Raw genomic sequence first — 17,287 nt, 5'->3', positions numbered from 1 at the left:
ATGGAGGATGTTCATGGTAACTACTGGCAGCAGGAGTTCACTCACTTTTTAAAGTGAGTTTGAGTGTTCATGAACAGGACTTCAACATAAGGTTTATCATTTGGTTTACTGAGCTGAAGCTTTTATATTGTTAGACTTTAATTCTCATGATTGTTAATGTGGAAGCAACAAGTGCACATTGCTCTATATGCCTTCAAATGTTTACAGCTTGGTCTTAAGGCAGCCACAAGCATTTCAATTCAACTTGTGTTTCAATTAAAACACAATAACATTAATAATAATCATAAAGCAATAGTTATTAAGTAATTCTATTCATACGTCGCCTAGGATTCAGCGGGAGCAAAGTTAAGGGTCTCACCCAAAGACCCGTCGGACATGCGGCTGTAGAAGCTGGGGATTGAACGACCCGAGCTTACTGTTGAGAGACTAGCAGGCGGTAACCTCCACGGTTAAATGAAGCCAATTTAACCCCCCACCCAAGATAAGACTTTCCCTAAATGTTTCTACTCTATTGCACCGCATTTGTTGATTCTCATTTACATTCAACTTGTTTCTGTGAGCCGACACTGAAAACGTGCGCACAAACATCAACAGGAGAGGTCAGAAGAAATCACAAACATTTGTTAAAAAGCTGTTCTAAATTTATTATCATTTCTAAACATTCAAGTTGTAGTTAAGCCGGAAAAAAATAAAGCCTCGTGCCTAAACCTGAAACCTTGGAGGTTATAAACATGTTCCTCCTGAATGAAACATAAGTTCAGTTCATCATCTCACTCAGAATATTTGCTCCTTTTTATTTCCTAAATCACCTGATCAGAACACACGAGCTGAACAGCTTCCCCCCATGAACGCTTCTGGATGTCTGGATGTCAGTCTCCTTCTCCAACATATAATGCAAAGACACATATCAGATAAAGACACACATTGAGGCAACATAAGGTCATACACCTCACAGTGCACACACACACACACACACACACACACACACTCACTCTGAGGGGTTTTATCAGCAGTTCCACAGAGACAATAAAAACGAGATAAAGGCACTGATGGGTGGTAATGGAGCAACCTCTCTCTCTCTTTATCTCTCTCTCTCTCTCTCTCCCACACACATCACATATACAGAGTGGGAGCTATTTTATAAACTTCAAAATGAAAGAGTCCTGATTCATCCCCATTAATCCAGTTTGTTTACATGAAACCACTGAAATGTATTATTCCTCCCGTTCAGTCTGTTAGTCATGGGTTTAACTGATCCGGACTGCAGGGAGACATGCTGCAAGGGCAGTGGAGACAGGAGGTAAAGGTAAGGACAGACAGTTGGGTGTCAAGGTCTGGAGGAGTCGGTGGTTCGTCACTTGTGTCCTTATTGATGTGACAAAAACAACCATGGCTGTCTTTAAGAGACTCATAATTAAAGACTCTATTAAATTGGGCTAAAATATCCATCCAGACAAAGAACATGGTTATAAGGTCTCTTTGGAAGGCTAACGTTCTGCAGCTTCAGAATGGTTGAAGTTAGGCAGGACTCCGACACAGACAGACAGACACTTTATTGATCCCGAGGGAAATTCAAGATCACAATCTGTGTGCCGTTAAAAACATTTTACTGCTTACAGGATTTAGTTATTGATTGAGGCAGCATGATATCTACGTTAAGTCATCAGCAGTCACGTGTAATCGACCAATTATAGATGCATGAGACCGGGGGCAGGAACCTCCTTTCAACACATGCTGTCATTGGCTTTTATAGGCTGGGAAACAGTGACTGGATGATCTTACACAGGTGTCAATATAAAGGTTATAGTGTGGCAGCCATTCTAATGTGGTGCAATTGGAAAATATCATTTCATTATTACAGAAGCTAATGTGCAAAATTGGGGAAAAGAGTGGAACATTTGAAGCAATCCATGAATCTCTATGCATGTAATAGGTTTGCATTAAATCGTTCACTGGAGTTGGAAGCCTTTCTTTCAATCACTTAATAGACTGTTTCTGGAGACGCTTTAGTGTTTGATGACCCTGACAAACATTTGCTGTTATTTGTCTTTTAATTGCCCAATGATGTATTTGTGTGCTTTGTTGCTTGTTTTGTTCAGGATATTCTTGAAAAAGAGATTTTTAATTTCAATGGCTTTTTTTTTTTCTTCCTGGTGAAATAAAGTTTAAAAAAAAAAAAAAAGAGCATACGGGCTAATGTGCAGGAAGGATTTCTCCTTTGTATTCCTCAGGTTCTTGTTGTCCACACTTCCTTGCAGTGTTTTTTTGTTGGAATATCTGGGATCTGGAGAGTACAGTAAATCTTCTGATGGTTAATCCAAATGTGCAGTTTATTTTCGGTGACAGATGAACTGACATCATGTCTTCTTTTTAAAATGCGTTTTTTTTTTTCAGATAAAAAAAAAACAGCACAAACGATCGCCATTGCATCCTCTTCGTCCGTTTGTTGACTCTGGAATCACATTTGATCTCGTGAGGTTTGGTGAGATTTCCCGTCTGATCGGAGGATGTTCACGAGTGAAATCGGTTCATGTGGTGTGTTGATGTTACCATGTGGCCGCACACCACACACTGTACGACCAACACTGTGAAACCTCCGATTATTTATCACATAGTGTGTGGTCTCTCAAGTTTGGGAATTCAGCCGACCATTTTAATATCCTGCCTTGTGAACTAGCCTTCAGGTTTCTAAAGGAACTAAATTCAGAATCTTGCAGGGTGACTTTCTTCGGGCTGGGGGTGAGGCAGTATGCTGGAGGCTTTGCTGGCAGTGAGGAAAAATGGTGCTAAAGGTCAGTGAATGGCACACACTGATCAGGCAGAGAGTGAGTGTTGGTGCAGGGTTCTTGTAGGTGTAGTTGAGTGCTTGATGATGGGCAGGTGTGTTTATTGCAGATCCAACGCAGGTGAGCAGAATTAAGAGGACAGAGTGGAAGGGGGAAGATTAAACACACAAAGCACTCAGCACGCTGTATGTCAAAAAAGAAGCAGCAAAAGTGCTTTGTTGGATCTGGATCTGACCCTCAGTCTCTAATTATAGCAAGGCAGATTGGAGCATTATTGGAAACACATTGCTTGCACTCACCTTCAGAATGAAATGTCACTATACCGCCATACACCAACAACCAGCTAACTAGTCCAAATCAGTCTTAGTCTCAAGACCATTTTCTGAACGTCTTGGACTTGATGAACTCTGGATTTTATAACAAAACCACCACTGATTGGATTTTTATCCACATGTTCATTCTGATTAAAAGGAAAACCTTCCCAGTGAACAAATACCTTCAATTTAATGAAGTTTGATTTGCATCCCCGGTCTACTAATGCAACCTTCCCAAAGTTACAATCTGAGTTGATGGATTTTAAGTGATATTTATTGTCCCGTCTCGGTCTCACCCCGCTTTGGTCTTGACTCAATCATGATCCCTACAATACTTGGGTCTTGTCTCGGTCTCGGAGCACTCTGTCTCAATCTCAGTTAGTGTGGTCTTGTCTACAACGCTACGACCAACCAACCTTAACAGTTCGGAAAGATCCTCCATAACTTAAAGAGAGGAGGTGACAGTATTCCTCCTCCTCCTGTTAGTCACAAAGAAGAGGGCAGATTTAATAAAGCAACCTTTAAGTGTTTATTTGACTTATTTGAGATTTAAACATTCTTCTCTTTTTCAGAAAGCCGGTTTATGATAAGCCTAATATTGTTACATTTTTATATGGAAAAAAAGTTTTAACATGAACTTGATTCGACAGCATCACTTTCAGTCTACGGCGAGTAAAATCTAAATTTGGTCCGTTGCAGCTGAAAGGCTGCTTTGATCAGATTTGAACCCGAGCAAAAAGCCTTACAGAGAATCAAAGCTATGTGCTAAAATCAAATCCAAGCACAGTTTAATGCAGTTGGAACACTGTCTTCCTCTGTCTCTCTTTGGTTACAATGGGAGTTCAGCTGGCCTCCCTCTCCTCTCGTTGTCTGCTCTTTAGATGGTACAGACTGCCTGTGTAAGAAAAGTCTTGCCCTCCCATCGAGTCCATCCATCACAGCCAGGCAGCCTGGCACTAAGCAGCTCCTCGTTTGACATTTGCCTACCCTCCACTTCTCATTTTTCCTTTCCCATTGTCTGATTCACTGCCCCCTTTTTTTCTTTTCCTCAGTGAGTCATGCTTTGTAGCCACTCTGTGTTCTGGATGCATTTTACGTATATGAACATGATTGCAGATGCACAGTATCCACACGCACACTTCAATGAGACAAACATCAGAGAAACTGAGAAGTAGATGCAAAGGATAATATATGCATTCATGCCTTTGTGTAAGCCACAGTCATAGAATTACACATAAAGAGATGATCCTCATTTCTCTTAAAGATGCATATTAAATTGGTAAGGCTAAAGCTTTTTTTCCCATACATTGAAGCACTCCATTTCTTATAGTGCAAAGGAAGATATCTATTAGGAACAAGAACAGGAAGAAACTTGAGTGATCCCTGAAGCAGCTTGTCAGACTGATGTAGGCTCCTCATTACCGACAGTGTTCTGTCAGCTTTTTGAAACCAGCCCTCCCAACTCTCAGAGAGAGAAGACTTTGGTCAGACTCTGCTTTGAAAAGGCTTTGCATAAAGATCTACACTGGTGTTTTACAGTTACACTGGAGTTGGATGTGTAGTTCAACATTTGGAGAAAAGCACTCACTTGATATTTTCCTTAGAGTTTGCTTAAAAGCTCAATGCTACATTAAGCATACGCAATTAGCAAAGTATCATTGTGAGGCAAATAAACTAAGAATGTTCATGATTTATTCTGGCTACACACGAGACGATCTTTAAAACACACAGACATAATGATGGTTTAAACTGATTCATGAAAATCCAATAAATGCCGGCACACTAGCTCAGAGAACTTTTGTCGTTGGCATATGGCCGTCATTGTAGTGGAAAGAAAAAAAAAAAAGGATCCACTTGGCTCAGGTTTTGTTAAACATTGCTGCCATGTTGAAGAGCTGTAAAAGTACGAAACATCCAGTTAGTGACAGTTTTAATTGTGATTACAAATTTATTCGTTGGACAGCCCTAAGAAATATTAAAAATCTTTGATAACTATTCCTGATCAGGGAGGCAGCGACTCGGGTCTGGAGCAGTAAAATAATCCGATTGATTCCACACACTTGATGGGTCTTTGGACAAATACAGTAAGGGGGTGTAATGAGCCTTGAATCTGACCAAGGCAAAAAATATAAATTGAATAAAAAAACGAAAAAGTTGTTGGCCACATACTGCTTTAGAGGGTACATTCAGTCCATAGTCTTACGACAATCAAAGGGATTTGAACTTCACAGGTCACAGTCTCACACTGATGGCTGAGGCTGCTATGAAAGTGTCCATCAGTCCCGACTAACCCACTCATACGCTGATGACATAGCAGCAGACTTTGTTTCAATATCTCTTTATATCTGAATGCAAATCCCCTTTCTATCTCTTCCTCCTCTTATATATCGAAAAGGTCCAAGAAGGACAAACATGACAGCGTTAGTCATCGCATGAAACAAGACGGGAGCTGACCTCTGATCAGCTGGATTTGTATCCTGTCTCTACTAATCCCACACATCGATGCCTCTACGTATCCATCCTGTCTGTTCATTGCATGCATCACATTGAAGCAGAACATCCCGCTCTGTGTCCCACAGGCCAGCTGTGGGAATACATACTGTACTTAAATAACTTCAAAGTGAATGCGTGACTGTCTGAACTCTGGAAACCATTCACTTGTATTTTCTGTGAAAACTCGAGCTTGAGGAGCCAGGACAGAGAAGACGAGTCCTGAGGAAGTATTCGTATCTGGACTGGTGCCATGTGGCTTTCTGTAATTAGGCCTCATGGAGAAACTAGGTTAGAGTGTCTTGATTAATTCTCATACATATGATTCCTTTAATCTCAGTGGCATTCAGCATCGCAGGTCGTCCTGCGCTGGATGTTTTTCTTTTCTTTTTTTTTAAAAATCTTGCATGCATGGGCTCGTTGCCAAGTATTATACAGATCCTGCTGGGGGCATATAAAGTATGAAACAGAGTCACATACAGTATGTTTATTACCTTTAAGCCTCAAATATGACATTTTACATATTTAAAAAAAAAAAAAAAAAACCCTTGGCAGGCACGTCGAACGCTCACTTTCATGTTTTCTCCAACGGGTAACAAGTGTCCTCCTCCTTATTTTCAAAAAGCACGGCTAATGTGATTACTGCGTTTGACTTTGTGGGCCTCGTATTGTGCAGCTCTCTGTTGTTGTTCTGTAGAAAAAACAAACAAACAAACATTACTCTCACACGCCGGGCCCAGAGCCAGCTCCTTTCCTGTAAGGCTCCAGGCATTCAACATACAGGACAGATGGCACCATACCTTCATTTCCACTTGTTGGCGCATGGCGCTCATAACAGCTCATTCCATCAAAGAGGAAAAACAAGTCCTTTCTTTTTTGGCTGCATGCCAGAGAGGAAATATTAATAGAAAATAATTAATCTTCATTACCCTTCCTGCATTTCCTCATGTTGCTATGGGTCATACACTGTATACATGGTTCAGTGTAACAAGGTTTAAAACATATAAATCCTTGGGAGGATAATTGACTCTGCCCTTATAATTGCCTCTAATTTATTAGCAATAATAAAGTGTAAGCGTTCAATTAGCTTTAAAGGTCATTGGAAACATCAGTATGGCAGCTAATGAAGCTGTGATGCATTTCCCCTACAGTCATGTTTATGAGGCTGGTTCGTTCCTAATTGTTCGAAAAGAAGAGCTTCATAATTAAGTTGTTGTATTTCTTCTCACCTGGGAAGGTAAATCATTTGAAGGCGTTCTACGAGCTGCGTAACACTGTAATGGTTTTAGATGTGATTGAACACCGTTTCCCTTCATCGCTAACTGTGAGAGGTAAACTCCCACCAGTCACAAACCAGGGGCTGGGTTTTTCAGGAGCCCGTCTTCTACAGCCTGTACTACTGAACTGTTTCTGTGCCGGCCTGTTGGGAGTCCCGTCGGGAGAGAGAGGAAGTGACGTCAGCTCGTGAGGATACACTTTGGAAGATGGCAGAGAGAAGTGTTATTGTTATCCAGCATGCTCTTTTTACATCATTCATTTACCGCTTCTTTTATCTTTTTATTTAGAATCGTTGCAATGCAGATGTGCAAACGTTACCATGGGTGTTTCAGATGTGTTCAGGGGCCGTATTCATGAAGCCTACTCAAGACTGAGAGTTGACCATTTCCTCTCAAAGTTAAGACTAGATCTTTGTTAAGATGAAAGTTAGTCAGAGAGTGTCTCAGCCTTTAAAAGAGCTCCACAGATGTCAAACTTTGAGAAGGACTTTCCACAGGATAAAGAAATAATAATAAATATTATTTGTTATTTGTTATTAAGTGTGACAAGTACCAAAAAACAATAAAAACTGGCAAAAAGTCAGGCAATTTAAGGCAGGGTTAAGCACATGAGCATAAAACAAGATCTAAAAGCACTGGCAGGGTTTTTTTTTTTGGTTTTTTTAAATGATTGTTTTCAAGTCCTTTTTGAAGAGTTTCTCAGGGCCTGTTTACACGGAGACGCTGTGACAGTAAAACGAAACAGTTGAGTATCTGATTGGCCTTTCGTTCACACGGCGTCGGTGTTTCACGGGGGTGAAAATGCAAGCTTTTGAATTCGACCTCCAGGGTGGAGTGAAACGAATACAGGGGGTGAATCGCAGCCATGTGAACGAAACGGAGCGGACTCTCTGGCTGCGACGTCACCACACCTCCACCCATACATTTGGACATGCGCAGTAGTCCAGAACAAACATAAACAACAATGGCGGCGGATTCGCTTGTGCTATGTGCTTCAGCAGCTATTCGCGTTGTATAAACAGAACCTTGATATGATACATCGTGTATGTCGCCGCCCAAAGAGCATTGAATACTTGCGGCAAATAGTTCAACCTTTACCCAAGCACAGGGCGACCATACGCAGCGTTTAGGTAAGACTTGGGAGAACTAGCCACTAAAGAGGATGTTGTGGAGGAAGTGGTTGTACTGGTGAGTGTCGCGTGTGTCGCGTTGTAAAGTTCCACTGCCCACTACTGGCCGGCCGTGAGAACTACATCGTTTTCACTCAGGCAAGACCTGCCGTGTAGACGGTCTGCACTTCGAATCCGGGGTGCGGTCGTTTCGATGCATTTCTGTCACAGCGTCTCCGTGTAAACGGGGCCTCAAACTGAGGAGAAAACAGAGACATGTTCACCAAACACGACATGAAGAAGAATCTTTTTTACTCATCGTTGGGCAGAACAGACACAAATGATTTGTGCAGACTTTTAAATCCACCTGGGACTTTTCTCAGCACACAGTGAGACATGCATGTCGAGCTTCTCTCCATGTGGTCACAGCTTCATCCAATCAGTGGCTAACTTTAAGCTGTCTTCTTTTTAATGACTTCTTATAAATGATCACACAGGCACTGTTTCCAAAGTGTTCATAATTACACTGATTAGATTCTACTGCTGCTCTCATGTGCTGCTTCAATTGTCCCAGTTTCGTTCTTCCGACTTCAGTGTGTTCACGTGATTTCAGTACACAAGTCTGAGGAATGTCTCAGTGAAATGTCACGGTTCAGAGTTAGATTTGATCAAAAAGTTGATGTTCAATACGTGAATGAATAAAAAGTCTGTTAACATCAAATAAAACGTATTTTGCCCCTGGAGTCGGGAAGTGGGGCACCTAATTCTCTTCCAAGTTTCCAAGTTGTTGATCCAACTCGAGCAGGTGTTCATGTGCAGTTTACTACTCGGGAACTCATTTTTCCGATGTGTCCGACACAACATGAATGCAGCATGTGTTTCACGTTTTTCTCAATCACATCTTATCATTGTCCCTAAATCTCGTCTCAGCTTAAAGTTATTGATAAGATTTTATAAGAGAAGTGAGGAGCTCTATGAGAGGATTCTCTGAGTGTTTGATCTCCTGTCAGTGCTCTCAGTTATTTCTTTAATTACAGATGGAGAGCTATGAACTACAGTATATATTACTGACTCTTCATTCAATCCCTTTAAGAACATTAGTGCTGACAGCAGGTGTGTTAATGAATAATTACAGCATATTATAACAAGTATTCAAAGACATCCCTGTAATGTCATCGTCACTGCAAAGAGCCCAAAATGAGTTACTGGCTGTGCATCCTCCGTCTTTGTTTAGCTGGAAGTAACAAGAACTTTTGTGTCAATAATGCATTAAGGAGACAACATAGCAGGCCCGGTTTTCCTTTGTTAAGTTGATTTTCCCATATCTTTTGTTAAATGTTTGAATCCATTTTTCCTCAAGGGAAATACATAAATAATGACGGGGATGGTTTGAAATAGAAAAACCTGGCTCAAGGCTTTTTCCGTATCTGTCATCTGCTCCAGGCTCATTGTTCTCATAAATTATAAAAGACAAGCGTTACTCATGTCACCCATCGCTTTGATGGATCTCGTTGTAGTCAGAAAGTTCTCAGGTTGCACTGACAAACATTTCTGTGTTGACTCAAATCAGAAATTGCTGTATTAATAGTTGAAAAAATGGAAACTTGTAAAGACTGAGAGCCATGTTTGACTTCATTATGGATTTAGATCGATTCAAAGTTTTTTCACCTCTTTTAGGTTCACGTTGTTTTGGGTATAGACTCCATCACCCCTAGTGTTACAATTATGTATTGCAAAACTCAAAATGCACTTTTAAAGCAAAAAAGTGATGCCTGTGCTCACAAACCAAACTCTGCTCATTTCAATATGTAATGTTGAAGTACAATGTGTTTGTATTATGGTGCTGTGGTGATATCAGGTGTCGTCTGTCAGTTTGCTCGTAGCTCTGCTCTCACTGTGCCAGTGTGTGTAGTCTCACGACCAAAATATGGGATCGGGCGGTGATTGCTTGTCAGCCTCGGTGTACACTGCTCCACTTATGAGGCTGAAATCTGACCAGACAGATGTGCAGTATACGCCCGACTTAAGACACTTCAACTGTGTGCTGTTCAAAGAAATATCCCCACTGCAAAAGTGCCCAACCACATTAATAAGTACACTAAACAAGTCTCAGCCCGTCACATTGAGTCTGAGATAACTTGTTTGCGTTGTATAAGTTCAGTGTAAGTTCACATTCTACATGGGAGCTGTGATAAGTATTAACACTGTGCCTGTTTCCGTGTGCAGTCATGCGAATATTTTATCCTTTAAGGACTTGCGTTGCACTAAACCCCTTTTCCCTGACTTGTTACATAAGTTAGAAGGACGTGGAACCCGCTCAGGCAATAGGTTTTTTTGTTCTTCTTTAACAAGGCTTTCTTTCAGTATACCTAATCTGACTCCAACTATCCTTCTGTCTTTTCCCTCTTCTCTCTCGAGGGGCTTGTAAAGCTTTGAGTCCAATTTCATACACTCTGTTTCCTCCTTTTTTATTACTCTCCCCGTCTCACTCTGGATTCCCCTCAACCTCTCTCTCTCTCTCTCTCTCTCTCTCTCTCTCTCTCTCTCTCTCTCTCTGACGCTTCCTTCTCTCTCCTTTATCACACAACTTGGCCTGGTGGTAATAACCCAGAATGTCGACCACAAATCATCTTTTGTGTTCTGAAGGCTCCACGCCTGATACACGCTGACCTTAACGCTCAGGAGCAAATAGTAGAAAATGAGAAACCTAGTGGCTTGAAATTGCTATGTCTTGTAACCTAGGGTGCATTATGGTGCATTGGTGCAGTTAGAAGACAGGTGTTGGAATCGCACGCCTCGAATAGAAATACGTTGGCTTCAAACTGTGTTCTATAAAATTCACGTCTTTTTTCCTCCCTCTAGTAACACTGAATAGATTTAAACATGACACACAGGTCCACATGTGGACACGTTTGAGTCATGTCAAGCAATATCTAAATGTATGTTCAATTTAAAGGTCCCATATTTTGCCCTTTTGGGGGGTCATATATCTATTTTATGCGTCTACTAAAGTACGTTCACAATCGCTAATGTTTGGAAAAAAAGGGTTTGTTTCCATGAGCTGCCGCTCCATGCAGGCTCTCTCATCAGCCTGTGTTTCTAACACTCAGAATCCCCCACAAAGAGCAAAAAAAAAAAAAAGGCTTCCCACGTGTGCCAAGTTCTGCTTTGTTCTCGGATGTCCCGCCCCTTTTTACATCTTTGCCTTGTGATGTCACAAACCCATTTTTAATGAGGGGGTGTGGCTGCTGCTGCTAACAGGTGGAGGTAGGAGAAGTGGCGTTTGTGCTGACTTTTAATTTTTGCACACAGATGCACAAGACACTTAAGAGCATCGAAAACAAGACAAGGCAGAATATGAAACTTTTAAAAAGTCACATTGTGTGGCTGTACAACATCTAATCTGATACAATACACCTCTCATACATGAATCATTGTTATTAAATTCTGCTGTGAAATTGATGACTCGTTAAATGGTAAAACGCTGTTTATGATCATGAGGATTATGACGGCTCCCAGATTATTACAATGTTAAAGTACAATATGCAAAACTTTTACACTAAAATATCTGAATTCATGAAAAACTTACTAAACTTGCGTTATATATTTTGTTGTTGTTGAGTACTGACATTACCCCAAATCTTCTCATAAGACATGTAAGGCAGAGATATACGTCAATACATTACAGTTCAAGATTTAAGATTCAAAATTCACACAGAGTGAGACATTTCTCTTGGGCTCTTTAGCCGTGATCAATCATCAATCTCATCATTCATATCAAACATAAAACTATAGACTTTATTGAGTAAAAATTAAATCTATAAATACATCACATTCTTTAAATATCAGTGTAAAAACACAAAGACAATACCAGTGCCTATCAGTTTTAACAGTTTTATGGAAACAGGAATAAATGAATTGTGAAAGCAGTTCAGTCCACAATGGGGAACCCTGGACCTTTCACCCGAGGGCAGCAGCTCATACTCGAAGTGGTCAGTGTGCACACACCATGTACAGAGGACGTTGTCCTCTAAGATGGAAGGCAATGTTTGACCTGCGGCTCCTTTCCCGCATGTCATTCCCCACTCTCTCTCTCTCCTTTTTTTTTTACCCGATTTCTGACTCTATCCACTCTCGAAAATAAGCCCAAAAATAACCTTGAGTAAAAATAATTGAACATGAAGGATACAAAGCTACCAATAAAGATCATTTTAAAATTCTGCATTGAAGTACAAACAAAGGTTTTAAGTTATTTCTTGTGCTATTTCATGATCTGCTGAATATTGTTTTTAAATATTCGACACCTTCAACTTTTGCTTCACTCAAACATATAACAACAAAGTCAGTTCATAATTTGTAACGCTAGTATCCAAGTATTTAGTGAGAATTAGTTGATCACCAGCACAGAGAAAGTGACTGCAGTGGTTTCCACCTCTCTTATTATTTTGCTATTAAAGTTCAATTTACAGTCCTCAATGTAGAACTCCACAGATGGAGAGTAGAAATATTTAAATTGATTAATCATTTTAGAGACACCTGGGTTTTATTTTAGCTCCCAGCTATCTATTCAACCAGAAAGAAGCAACGACCATGAATAAATTTGCAATTGGAAAACAACAACAATCCCTCTGGCCGTACACCCTCCATAAAGTGAGCAGAAGCATTTTGTAATGTAGGCCTTCAGTGAGCTGACCTGGAGGGCCGGTCAGGTTCAGTATGTAAAAGTGAGCACACTGTAGGTCAGTGTCCTCCCTCATCTGGCAGGTTTGGAGGCAACAGCTGCAGACCATCAGCGGTCAGGTTGAAACAGGTACAACTCGAGCCAGCTGTGTCTGTCTTTGGAAAACGAGCTGGTTGCAAAGATGTTTGGCAGGCTCGGACTCCATGAGATGCGAGGTGAAGGGCTGGCTGGTGAAACGCTGACAGAGACATGGTTCCAGGAACGTTTCTTGGAGCGTTCGCCAGCTAATTTGACGGTTCTTTTGGACTGTCACTGTGCTGTGATCTGTGCCTCACTTCTTGGCTTACTAATGAACTGGATGTGCCCAGGAGCAGAAAGAGGTGGAGTGAGATGACAACACAACTGGCATGTGGATCTGCCAACTGCCCCAGGAATAATTTGTCTTTTACATTTGTTCTTTGAGTCTCTCAAAAGCTCATTTGTCTCGAGCCCTACCGGCTAAACTGGAAGTTCAAGCTTGATTGTGTAATTTACACATTAACTGTTTGTCTTCAGATATACACATTGAACTATCCTTTAACTTTCCCATAAAAAGCTTTTTTTTTAAATTCATTTGGAATTCTAAAGACTGATTACTAAAACCAAACTGAACCTCTCAGCGTTTGTTTACATCAAACCTGAGAAACCACGAAAGATGCCTCAATAATTAAATACTATTACAATCATCATCATCATCATCACCATCATCGTCATCATCATCCATATCAAGGATCATTCTACTCCTGATCTTTTGCAGTGGTTAATCTCTATGTGTCTATTTGCTGTAAACAGTTCTTGGCTCATTGTCTATATTATTTGTATGACCCAGAAGGATTGATAAAAGAAACATATCTAAGGAGGTCTAAGGTTTGTGTAGGTGCTGTCCCTTCAGTCAATACATACGTAGCCAAACAACTGTATCACAGTATGAAACAGTGCGGCTATGCCTGCAATCATGCACATGTACACCGTAGACCAGAGGTGCTCACACTTTATCAGCACGGGAGCTACTTATAAAATGACCAAGTCAAAATGATCTACCTAATATAAACATGCAAAACATATTTATTCAGAATGTAGCTCTGTACCTGTATATTAAGTGTTATGGATGGATGGATGGATAGATGGATAGATAGATAGATTCATTCATGCAGGTCTTTGTCTGTAACTGGGTCCTGGTCTTTGTCTGTAACTGGGTCCTGGTCTTTGTCTGTAACTGGGTCCTGGTCTTTGTATGTAACTGGGTCCTGGTCTTTGTATGTAGCTGGGTCCTGGTCTTTGTCTGTAACTGGGTCCTGGTCTTTGTATGTAACTGGGTCCTGGTCTTCATGTCTCTCTCCTGTCTCATCCTCTGTTGAATGTTTAAAATCAAAAGTCCAAGTATACTACTGAGTCATGATTACTGATTACTTTAACTGTATTACCATGTTTAGTCACATTATTACTTATCCATCCAAATAATATTATTGATGGATAATTCATACTGTGACTGAACATGGCCTTGAAATATTCTGATTCATTGCATGTCCTTTCCTTTTCCAGCCTCGGCTACATTTACATCTCTGTTTCATCTGTCGGCTCCTTCACTATGTTTCTCATTCTCTTAGCTTATTACAGTTCTCACCTTTCCTCCTCTTTGCCTGATCATCCTCTGCCTTTCTTGCTGCAACAAATGATAACTTGATTGATGCAGCCTTTTAACACTATGTTATATATTTTAATATTCATTCAGCAAATACAGTCACATCGCGACCGTCTTTACTTTCGGTTTTAATGAAACGAAACTTCAGAGGAAAATACGGAGGAGCATAGCGCTGAGCCGTTTTTTTTCTTTTTTCATTGTGAGGACAGATGATAGGCTACTTTATAATAGTTTGCGATCTACCCACACTGCCTTCGCAATCCACTGGTATATCGCGATCGACATATTGAGCACCCCTGCCATAGACTGTCAATAAACATGGATGAAGCCTTAGTGCCTTCACCCATTGGTTTCTGTAGGGGGGCTTTGGAAGCCTGTCTATTGTGGTTACCATTGTAAAAAACTGACTCAAACTAACTTTGAGTCAACCTTACACCAGAATAAGAGCTGGACATCAGGCAGGTTTGGAGCCTACATCCCATCCTGCAGGTCAGCTACACACCTTATGATCAATTTATGGACTCTCAGTAATGCACTTCTGTGTTTGCTTCCTTTTCACAGCACCACAGGTTGCCACATGGTGTACAATGGAAAAGAAAGAGGTCGTTACTAGATATATATTATTTATGTTGACATACTGTACATGTTTGATTCTTTTTAGGTTTTGCATATATACCTTCCATAGGGGGGAACGAGACACAGGTGCGTGTAATCAGGGCGGGGCTGACACACGGGGATGAGTCACAGAGACGAGGGTAACATGACGCAACATGATCAGGAAAAATAAATAAATACAAAACATGACCTTAAATAGGTTTACCCTTGTCACTCATCAACAAACAATTACTTAGATATCTGACAGTTGCAAAACAATATAAACATAGTTTGGGGGTTGTTACTGAGCTCTCATATTGATTTTCGCTGCTTTAATATCCTTGTCACTATACTAATTTTTCTCTTTGTTCACACACATTTGCAAAGCATCACACTCAACTCAAACTTGTGATCCCTTTTTCTGTCGGGGGCTTTGGGGCTGTTGCCCTCTCTGACAGTGGGGGCTTTACAGGCTTGTTGTTGGAATATTTACATAAATGTGCTTGTGTCCTGTCGAATGCAACAGCACAGCAATAAATCAAACTCAATGTTGGTTGAACTTGAATTTTTTTTACCACAGCATACATTATGTAGTAAGCTTACTGTAATCTTCTGTTTTTTTCACTGAGGTACCCTTATCACAAACAGATTGCAGAGACTCAAACAGTCTCCAACAGAGACCAATCCCAAGCCCACAACCTATTGTATAAAAAAGCTCTGCTGCAGATCGTGGGTTGAATGGACACACATTTAAAAAAAGAAAATCTGCATCCACAGAGCTTGGCACTGAGATAACATATCAGCATCCTCTATATCTACATCCAATTCCCATTCACATCGTCCTCCCTGTGCTGTGCTGCTGCATGGGCTGCCTTTGATTAGTTTTGATTGGAGGAAAAAGGTCCGCCCTGCTGCTGTAATTGCAGGACAGATGTTTGTTTTAATGGACCGCTTCGCAAAATGGTCATAATTCTCAGAGAGGAATGATTCTGCAGCAGATTTTTCAGATTGATTTGGACCATCGGCTGAAGTTCAACATGTGCATAGTTTTAGGAGGACTTAATCAAAAGGGTTAGTAGCAACTTGTAACAAACATGTTAAAAACAGGATGGCTAAATTTGATCTTTTCCAACAGTCTAGATAAATACACTGGGCCCCTGTTCCACGAGTAGCCTTCTATTGTTATGTTGCTACTTTAGATTTAAGAATAAAACACTGAAAAAGACACTTTTGTTAATGTCACTGTGGCAGTGGGCTGAGGTGAGGGCCTTCAGTTAGCCCACCTCTGTCCTGAGCCTCAGCTGAGGCTGAGAGGACGAGGACGGTTGAAGTTGAGAGGAGAAAAGAGATGGAGTGATCGAGCAGGAAGTGTACATCGCAGCAGATATTAATCACATCATGTAACATTAAACTTGAGCTTTACCGGGTACACAAAGTCATCAAACCCACATTGTGTCTCAGGTTTGATACAGATACCCACCTCAACTAGCAGGTCATTCTGTTACCCTCTCCCTCTGTTACATACAGCCCTTACACATGATGGCAACAGATGAATACACAAACAGAGCATAGCCATAATGTAGCTTAACTAAAGGGACAGAAGTAAAGTCAGTGTGTCTGGAAGTTTGAAAGAGGATCTTCCTCTTTGAAGGAAGAAGACGTGTGGATTCAGGACACATCTTTGTATGCAACCGTTAATTCTGGCTTATGAGTTTTGATTTTTAATGCAAAAAAACATCGATTTGAATCTAATACATCAAAAAGTAGAGATCTAATTTTGTTATTATGATCATTGCTCATTACATTCTGATTTCTTTAGGAAATAAAGTTTAGTCATTTTCTTGGTTGCCTTAACGTTTTACAGGACGCTGCTTTTACTGAGTCAACTCACGTCGCACTGACCTGCTCACAGAGATAAAAATGGAGACACAAAAAAGAGAGAAGCAAGGCAGAGACAAAGAGGTTGCAGGTGAAGGCCGGCGACGGAGACAGCCGGCCAAATTACCGGGGGGGGGAATCAATGCTAGAGATTTATTTGCATAAAAATAAAAAAAACTCTTAATAACAGAGAAAAGACAATGAGAAGAAAATCGACTAGAGTGAGAAAGTGCTGCTCAAATATAAAGCATTTCCAGAATCTTTAAAATGACAACGCCACTCCAACAGATTTTTTTAAAGATAATCACCATACAAAGTGATCAAGGAATGAAACTCCGTTATGCTCTTCCCAAGAAAGGTTCTTCTTTTCTCATTTCTCCCAGGAAGATGCATCACGGATGACGCTGCTCTGTTCTTAAGAGGTTTATGGAAACTTTAGTTAACAGTGGTGAATCATGCGGTGTTTTTACACGTGTC

Source organism: Symphodus melops, assembly GCF_947650265.1.
Source record: "Symphodus melops genome assembly, chromosome: 9".
Lineage (NCBI taxonomy): Eukaryota > Metazoa > Chordata > Actinopteri > Labriformes > Labridae > Symphodus > Symphodus melops.
Note: the sequence above shows the minus strand (reverse complement) of the source record.